Source organism: Bison bison, unplaced genomic scaffold (assembly GCF_000754665.1).
Source record: "Bison bison bison isolate TAMUID 2011002044 unplaced genomic scaffold, Bison_UMD1.0 scf7180017864203, whole genome shotgun sequence".
Taxonomy (NCBI): domain Eukaryota; kingdom Metazoa; phylum Chordata; class Mammalia; order Artiodactyla; family Bovidae; genus Bison; species Bison bison.
The window spans coordinates 3,960,324-3,968,869 of NW_011494775.1; positions in this window are offsets into that span (position 1 = coordinate 3,960,324).

Genomic DNA, 8,546 nt, shown 5'->3' on the forward strand with positions numbered 1-8,546 from the left:
GTCTGGTATGAACATGGATAGTGAAAGTGTCCGTTGTTCAGTCCTGTCCGACTCTTTGCAACCCCATGGACTAGAGTCCGCCAGGCTCCTCTGTCCATGGGACTCTCCAGGCATGAATCCTGGAGTGGATTGTCATTTCCTTCTCCAAGGGATCTGGATAGAACCCACATCTCTTGCATTGCGGGCGGGTTCTTTGCCATCTGAGCCACCATGGAGCAAGGCAACAAATCAATTTCGATTGCTTTGGGAGAACTGCTCTTGGATCCCAGCGGAGGATGTCAGGGAGAACAGGGAGGAGACTGAACAAGAAAGCAGGTGACAAGAGCAGGGGCATGCCCCAGAATCTGGCTCACTCGGGGCTACCTGTGTGGGACCAGAGAGCCTGCTCTCTGTCCAATCCACGTGGCCAGACCACTACCCACTGCAGACCTGCTTCTCAAAGGCATCCAAGAGATCAGAGCCAGGTGTCTGAAATGCAGCCCTGGCATCACCAGAGCCCCCCTGGGGCCTCGGCCACCCCGGGTCTGGAGGCAGTCACCTGCGCTAGGCAAGCGCACCTCACAACACAGACACCCACATGTGCCTCTCCTCTGCTCAGACAATGCTCAGACCCTCACTTTTGAGGTGCTCCGGATGCAAAACTACCTGCCTTCTCCTCCCTGCTCCCACTTCAGCCCAGCTGTACCACACTCCCCTAGGACTGTGCTCGCAGCTACCGGAGGCCTGTGGGGCCAGCAGCCACAGCCCCGGATGGTTCCAGCACAGCTCAGAACCCACTCCTAGTGCCTTGGCCCAGCAACTCTTATCTCCCCTTCCAACACCCCAGCCCCTTGCCCTCCATCCTTTCCAAGGATCCCCCAACAGCTCCTACTGTGCTTTGCAGGGACATGCCCTCCACCATCCAAGCAGATCCTCAACCGGCTTCTTTTAAAAAAGGGGGGGGGAAAGCAGTGTATTTTAGAATAACACAGATTCACAGGAAGTTGCCCAGATAGTACAGACAGGCCTGTGGACCCCTCCCCATTCCTCCGACGGCTGTATCTGACATCAGGAGAGCACAGCACCAACCCCAGGAAACTGACACGGCTAGACAGCGTGCACAGTTCTCATTTTATCACACGAAATCACCTCTAAGATCAAGATCCACCAGCCTAATCTTTAAGATGGCTTTTTTTTTTTTCAGTACCTAAGAGCAAAACTTTTTAAAAACACCAAATTAGGATGGGGAATGGAGAATAAATTCAAGAGATTTAGCATCAGACACACTGGTCAGACAGTCCACACTTGAGTAATGAGGCAGGTGGGGCACAGGGAACCTTGTTTCCAGCTTCCCACTCCTGCCACATGCCCCTGCCCCAGGGCTGCCAGGGACTGGAGGGTAAAACAGAATGTGAGCAAGCAGCAGGGAACCCAGACACATGGATCCAGAACCCAGCACCAGAAAGGCCAGGGCCCTGAGTTTCTCCTGACCCTCAACAGGGTGAGCCACCAGCCTTCCGGGAACCAAGGCAGCTCCCCCTCCCCACCCCGCCCCAACACCTACAGTCTGGCTACCACCCAAGCCCCTCCGTCCCCTCCTTGGAGGCTGAAGGGGGCTTCCTCTTTGCCTCACCACGGCTGGGTGGGGGCCCCACAAGGGTGCTGAATGAAGGCACGTGACCCTTGTGAGTCCCTTCCCTCTGAAGCCCTGAGGGCCCCGAGCCCCAAAGTGAGGTAGGTACACAGCCAGGGAAAGTTTGAGCGATAACTCTGGGTGGGCCTGTGAGAGTGCCCAGGAAGGACGTCAGCACCCAGATTTCATCACCAGGCCTCCTGGCCGCCTCTCCCCTTCTGGAGGACCCCTAGAGTGGGCTCCTTGGAACATGTTGGGTATGGAGGCTGCAGAATCAATGGGCATGGAGACACAGAAGGAGGCGCTGGGAGCTCAGGCCAGCCCTAGAGGGTGAGGCCTAGGGATTCAGAGCACAGGGCTGCAGGGCGCCTCCACTTGGGAGTAAAATAGCTCAGCCCCGCAAAGTCAGCCAGGTCAGCAGAGTGAAGGCTGGGATTTGGCCTTCCTTATCCCCACCCCACCCCTATTCCTACGCTTCCTCCTCCAGCCCAGATGAGAGAGCCAGGTGCTCTGTGCTCTGTAGTCCACCTTCCAGCCCTCACACAGACCCCCACTCCCTCCCCACCATCCTAGAGCAGGCCCTGCTCAGGCCACTTCCCAGCTCAGTCTCCCTCCGTGGCTCCCACTTCCCCTGGGGGAGTGGCATTCTTCTTGTCCTAGCATTCAGAGCCTAGCTCCTGTCACAGCCCCATAAACACTCAGGCTGGGCCACACTCAACCAACCAATCTTATAGACTCCCAAACACCCCCCACATCCCCTGCCTGCACGTATTCCCCTATCCTGTCCGCCTGCCCATACAGCCTCCCCATCTACTCTGGAGGAAACCTTGCCGGTGTCTCAAGACTCAGTACAAAAATTAGCTCTTCTCGATAACCTTCTCTGGTCCCCAGGCCTCCCTACTTCACCTGATGGCCACAGTAACCCTGGGGTGTGGGGCTGGCCAAGCCTGAGGATCCCATATGAAGCTGAGGAAACTGAGGCCCAAGTAGGGAAAGTGTCTTGCCCAGCCACCCTCCACCTCTTCTCTTCTGACCCTCCTCCACTAAAGACTGTGGGCAGAGAGAGGGAAGTTGGCTTGCACCCTCCTGGAGCAGGGGGAGGGCTGGACCCGCTTCAGCCTGGTATCTCCAGATGTCACAAGCTCCCAGAGTTTAGTGTCAGACCAGCCCTGCCTCCTCGGAAGCCTTACCACTGCTGACTGCAGCCCAACTTCCTGGTTCTTGAAGGAAGAGGGACCTTGGGGTGTACAGATCAAACTGACCTCCCAGCCCACCCAGGCCCCCTCAGCTGACCCAGCACCTAGGGGTTCCCGGGGAGACGCAGCTCAGGGGGCAGGACAACCACCTCCAGCATGGTCCAGGCCCTGGCTACCCAGTCCAAAGCGTGAGGGGATGAGGTCTCCTTCAGCAAAGAGCACGGCCTGGGACAAGGTCCCAGGGAGCCTTCAGGCTGGACTGCTCCTCCTTCCTCGCTATTTATGGCCCTCTGGAGGCTCCTTTCCCCTTTGTTCTGCCAAACAAGCTCGCTCCTGACTTCCAAGTCAGCCAGGCACTTGGCAAACATTTGTCAAGACTCGTCCCTCACTTTGCATTTCCCTCATGTTGTGTTTGTCTCCTCGGCATGGATCTGGGCCCTGTGCACAGACAAGCATCGCCCTTGGGGCTCAGGGGGAGCCCCCATGTTCTGCTGACCCGGGGGCCCCAGCTGCAGGCACACCAGGCCAGAGTCTCTCCATCCACCAAAAGTCCAACTTCGGGCCACCCTGTGTAAAATGCCTCCCCATCTTCAGTATCATACATGCCCCCCAGGGCAAGAACCCCATGCTGGCCCTGTCCGTGAGATGCTCACATCTAGCAGCAGTGACTTTGAGGTGTTTGGGAGAGGGGAGGAGGGGGAGTTTGTGCGGACTCAAGATTTGCATTGAGGGGGCTAAGAGTGAGCCAGAACCCAACACGTGAAGATGGAAGGTGCAGCTGCCACTGGCTTACTACCTCCATGTGTCCTGAAATCAGGGTGGGGCCACCCTGCCCACCAAGATTAGTGAGCCCTGATCAAAGCCACCAAGTGGGCAGGCCACCCCCCAAAAGGCAGGTACTCTGCAGAGATGCCAGCCTGAGATTTCATAGTCAATGCCATGGAGCAGACAGATGGAAGCCTGTGCCAGATGGACACCCAGAGAGTAGAGATGTTCTGAGTCTCTGGGCCTCAGTTTCCCGATATGCACAGTGGGGACCTAGAGGGGAGAGAGCTCACTGGCCTGGAGCCACGTAGGAAGGTGCCCCAGACTCCACGACACAGGGCAGGACGGAGGGGAAGGCTGGGGGCCAAGAGTCTGGGGGCCAGACCCATCTCCTTCACCTCTCTAGGATGCTTATTTGACTCCTGAGGATGGAAACAGTGCCTGCTTCAGATTTGCTCTGAGAGCACAAGGAACTCATGCACAGAAAGATGTTGGCATGCCTGTTATTGTTACTATCACTTGCCATCCTGGGCAAGTCACTCAGCCACTTCCAAGTTCTCTCCCTCATGTATAAAGTGGGCTGGCAGCTGGTTGTGATGAGGCAACGCCTTGACACAAAGAGCCCCACAGACATGTAGTATCCAGCTGGTGTCCAAAAGAGCACCAGGTCCTCCACACGCATCCAGCAGGCGTGTAATCGCTGCTTGCTGACCTGAATCACAAACGGCTAACAGGAAATTTTAAAGGAGCAGGGAACGGAGGGCCCATGAGGGTTCTTCCAGATGGAAGGGGACACTTGGCACCCCAGGGTCCAGGACCCTTGGAGCCTGGGAGCTGAACAGCCTCGTGGGAAGGGTCATTGTCCTCCAGCCTACAAACTGTGGCCTATGGAGCCTGGGGTTCCTCAGAGTGCTCGTAGGGCCAGAAAGGGATGTGGGGGGAGGGCAGATGAGCCCACATCTATATCCACCCTCAATCAGAGCAGGACTGCATTCATCTATGTAGGAGTCCTGATAAAGTTTCATTTGAAAAAATGTGCCTTCCTGCTAGGAGTAATCCAACTTCTTATTTTTCACATGAAGAAAATAAAGTTCAGAGAGTCCCAGGGGCCAGGGACCCAGGACCTTGGAGGCCCTTCTTGGTAGCTCTTTAAGTTGCCCTTCATAGCAGCAGGGGTAAGAGGTGTACAGGGGCTGCACCCCCTTCCTCAGGTGGATACAAACATCCAGGCTGAGCCTGCCCTTCACTAGCCTTGTCATGGCCCTGCCCCCACCCCAGCTTCAGGGCAAACTCATGCTATGCCCACACCTCAGTGGGAAGGTCACTTCCCCCAGGAAGCCCGCCCTGACCCTAGGTTTGCTGCCGTTGTTTTGTCTCCCACAGCTTCTAACCTGTCCCGCTTCTAAAGATGAGTCTAAACATGCATATCTTTAGATCCAATTCTGCAAGAAGGATTGCACCAAGATTATCACCTCTGAGTCCCTGGCACCGCCCTCCAATGCCAGCACATGGAGTGGATGCTGTTAAAATTGCCTGTGGGATTGCCTAGTGACAAAAGGAATGACATACAGCCTCCACTGTCCTAATCTGTAAAATGGGTGAATACCACCTCCCACAATGAGAATAATGACTGGCAAGTCAAGAGCTCAAACAGAAGAAATCCTTCTCCTGAGGCCTTGGGCGGATCTGAGGGCAGGCAGCCAGGCATTATCACCCGGTTCCTCCGCCATGGCACAGACTCACCTCAACAAGGGCAGGGGCGGGGGGGTGGCGGCTGGACTGGCCATGCAGGGTCCAGACCTCAGGGCACCTCACCCATCTGAGCTGCCTGCTAGGCCAGCATGCACCTTCTCAGAACTAGCATTTACATAGGATGTACAGAGAGGGGGAAATCCAAGTGCCTCAAAGCACTTCACAGAGGAGCTGCTGCTAAGTCACATCAGTTGTGTCTGACTCTGTGTGACCCCATAGATGGCAGCCCACCAGGCTCCCGTCCCTGGGATTCTCCAGGCAAGAATGCTGGAATGGGTTGCCATTTCCTTCTCCAGTGCATGAAAGTGAAAAGTGAAGTCACTCAGCAGTGTCCGACTCTTCGCAACCCCATGGATTGTAGCCTACCAGGCTCCTCCATCCATGGGATTTCCCAGGCAAGAGTACTAGAGTGGGTTGCCATTGCCTTCTCCACCACAGAGGAGAGGGGACCACAAAGCCCTGAGGATCCAGCAGGGGCTCCAGTAGTCAGCCCTGAGCTGACACCAGGACTCACCAAGATGACCCAGCTCCCGCTGAGCTCCTGAGCTGGTGGCGGAGGCCAGGTCCTACACACGTGACTGTCCTAAACATCACAGCCCTACTAGGAGGAACTCGAGGCATTTCCCACTGGACACAGAGAAAGTGAGCCTCACAATGATGAGGGAGCAGAACTGGGATTCCCACCCAACCTGCCTCCAGATGAGCCTTGAGCACTGAGAATCTGGGGAAAATGGACACACAGGACCTGTCAAGTCCCCAAGTTCTACCCCACTCAGCCCTGAGAGTGGGACTGGAGAGCTGGGAAGCAGGCACGGGGAGCGCAGGTGCACAGCTCAGAGACAGACATCAGAGGTGCAGGTCCCTAAATGCCCATCACAACTCTGCACAAAAATACACGCCCTTCTCCCTGCAGGGCAGTCAGCCTGAGGACCCCGGGGAAAATGGCAGCCACTTTGCAGCCACCAGCCCTGCACGTCCAGGGTTCCCGTCTGAGGGGACGACACCAAGGAAACATCAATATTTCATGGGCTGCTCCCTCCTGGCCTCCAACTGTGTTTTCAATTGTCATGAAACAATTCAGAATTTCCAACTCAGGGCTAATGGGCTGCCGTCAGCCACTCAGCCAGAGCAAGCTGGGGTAATTATTTTAAAAGCTTCCGACAGGGCTGCTCACCATGCAAGTTCCCCAAGTTGTCTGTCTGCAATAGTGGCCATGCCCTTTTGGACCCTCAGAGCCCTGTCTCCCCACGCAGCAGCAGACACCTAGAAGGCTCCCAAGGCAAAAGCCTGTGAGGATGAGTGAGACAGAGCAGGCCCACAGAGGGGTAAGCAGAGGGCCTCTAAGGGGCAGCTCCAGAAAGGAGGGGCCTCAGCATCTCACCTTCCTATTTCCTATGCCAGGCTGTAGCCTCCTGTGCTCCAGATGGATGGAGAGACAGACAAACCAAGGAAAAGATGGGTGAAACAGCTGAGTGAATGCTGTCGCAATATTCCACCCCTGTGTCACCTCCTCGGCTCCATCCTCCACTACCCAGACAGAGTAAGCTTTCTAGTATAAATCCCACCAGATCTCTCATTGTTTCATGCTCCTCTTTGCCTTCAGGGGAACATCCTATCCTCCCAACAAGGACTATGAAGTCCTGTGGTGTTTGGTTCCCACTTAATTCTACAACTTCCTCTTCCTCCATTTCTATGTCTTACCACCTGTTCCTGTGCTATGCCGGGGCGGGGGTGGGTGGGGGGAGAGCTGTTCTAGGCAAACTCAATGCCTGTATGTCATTCAAGGCCCTTCAATACCAAAGCAGACTTCCTCTCCAGCCCCGTGCTCCAAATATGGGTGGCTGTGTCTGCCTTCCTATTAAAGTCACTCAGTCGTGTCTGATTCTTTGTGACCCCATGGACTGTAGGCCACCAGGCTTCTCTGTCCATGGGACTCTCCAGGCAAGAATACTGGAGTGGGTCGCCATCCCCTTCTTCAGGTATCTTCCCAACCCAGGGATCGGACCTGGGTCTCCAGCATTGTGGGCAGATTCTTTACTGTCTCAGCCACCAGGGAAGCCTCCTTGGCTCAACCCAAATGAGTAGGAGACATCTGTCTTTGTATCTCTGCAATCACAGGCACAGAATACATGCTTTCTAAACTGACATGACAGAGGCCTGTCCAGGAAGGTTCCAGGTCAGGGTTCTTTCCATTTTTCCATGGAAATGCTGATAGGTGTGCAATTAAAAAAATACTTGAGATGCCCAAATGGTTTCTAGTTTTGCTTTGGCTGCCAGAAAGCTCAAAGTTGCAATATAATAATGCTCAAAGAAATTAATATCTCATCTGAGCTTAGGGATTCCTCTCTAGAGGAATTAGAGCCTCTAATTCCCTCTTCACAGATGAAGAAGGGAGTTCAAATAAATGCACTCCCTTGATCTAAAGATCCATCCCGGTATGTGAGTCAGTAGATGCTGAGCCTCACCCCAGTCTTTTCACCTCTTCCCACAATGAATTCAGGAACAATCCTGATGGACTTCAGACTCTCTCAACAGAGCCAGTGCCTCCACACTACTTTGGAATGAACGTCTTACCAACACCATCAGCAGCCCTCTGAGAACCTTCACAGGGCAGGGACTTCTTTGGGAACTAACCCACTTCCTGCCTCTTACAGCTTGAGAAGCTGTTGCAGGATGGCGGCCAGCCCTTTGGGGGGACTATGGTGAGTGTTCCCTAACGTGATGACGCTCCTCGTCCCATCCTCCAGGGTGGGGCCTGTGACCCTAGCCTGGTTAATCACAATCCTGAACCACTCTTCCCCATGAAGTGATGGGTTCAGTGGTGGGCATATGAGCCACACTCAGCCAATCAACATAGCCAAATTTTTTCACCCACCCTCAGGAGGGTCCTGTGGTTGGCAAGAGCAGTTCAGCCTTGCTCTCAAAAAGCTTACACGTGGTAGGGGCACTAGGTTCCAATCAATCATTACATAAATACCAATTTCAACACTAATGAAACAAGGGCTACGAAGGGAAAGGACATGTTCTCCGCTTTTCTGGGTATTGATATAAGACACGCTGCTTGAAGAATTGTTATGCCTCTTTGTGTAACTGTGGTGGAGGACATTTGCCCACTATGTTGAGTGTGAATTAATGTGACAAATTCAGCTCAGAGTTCTGTACTAGGGAGAAAAACTTTTGACTAGAAGAAGCGTGTCGATTTGAAAAGAAAGACAAAGTTA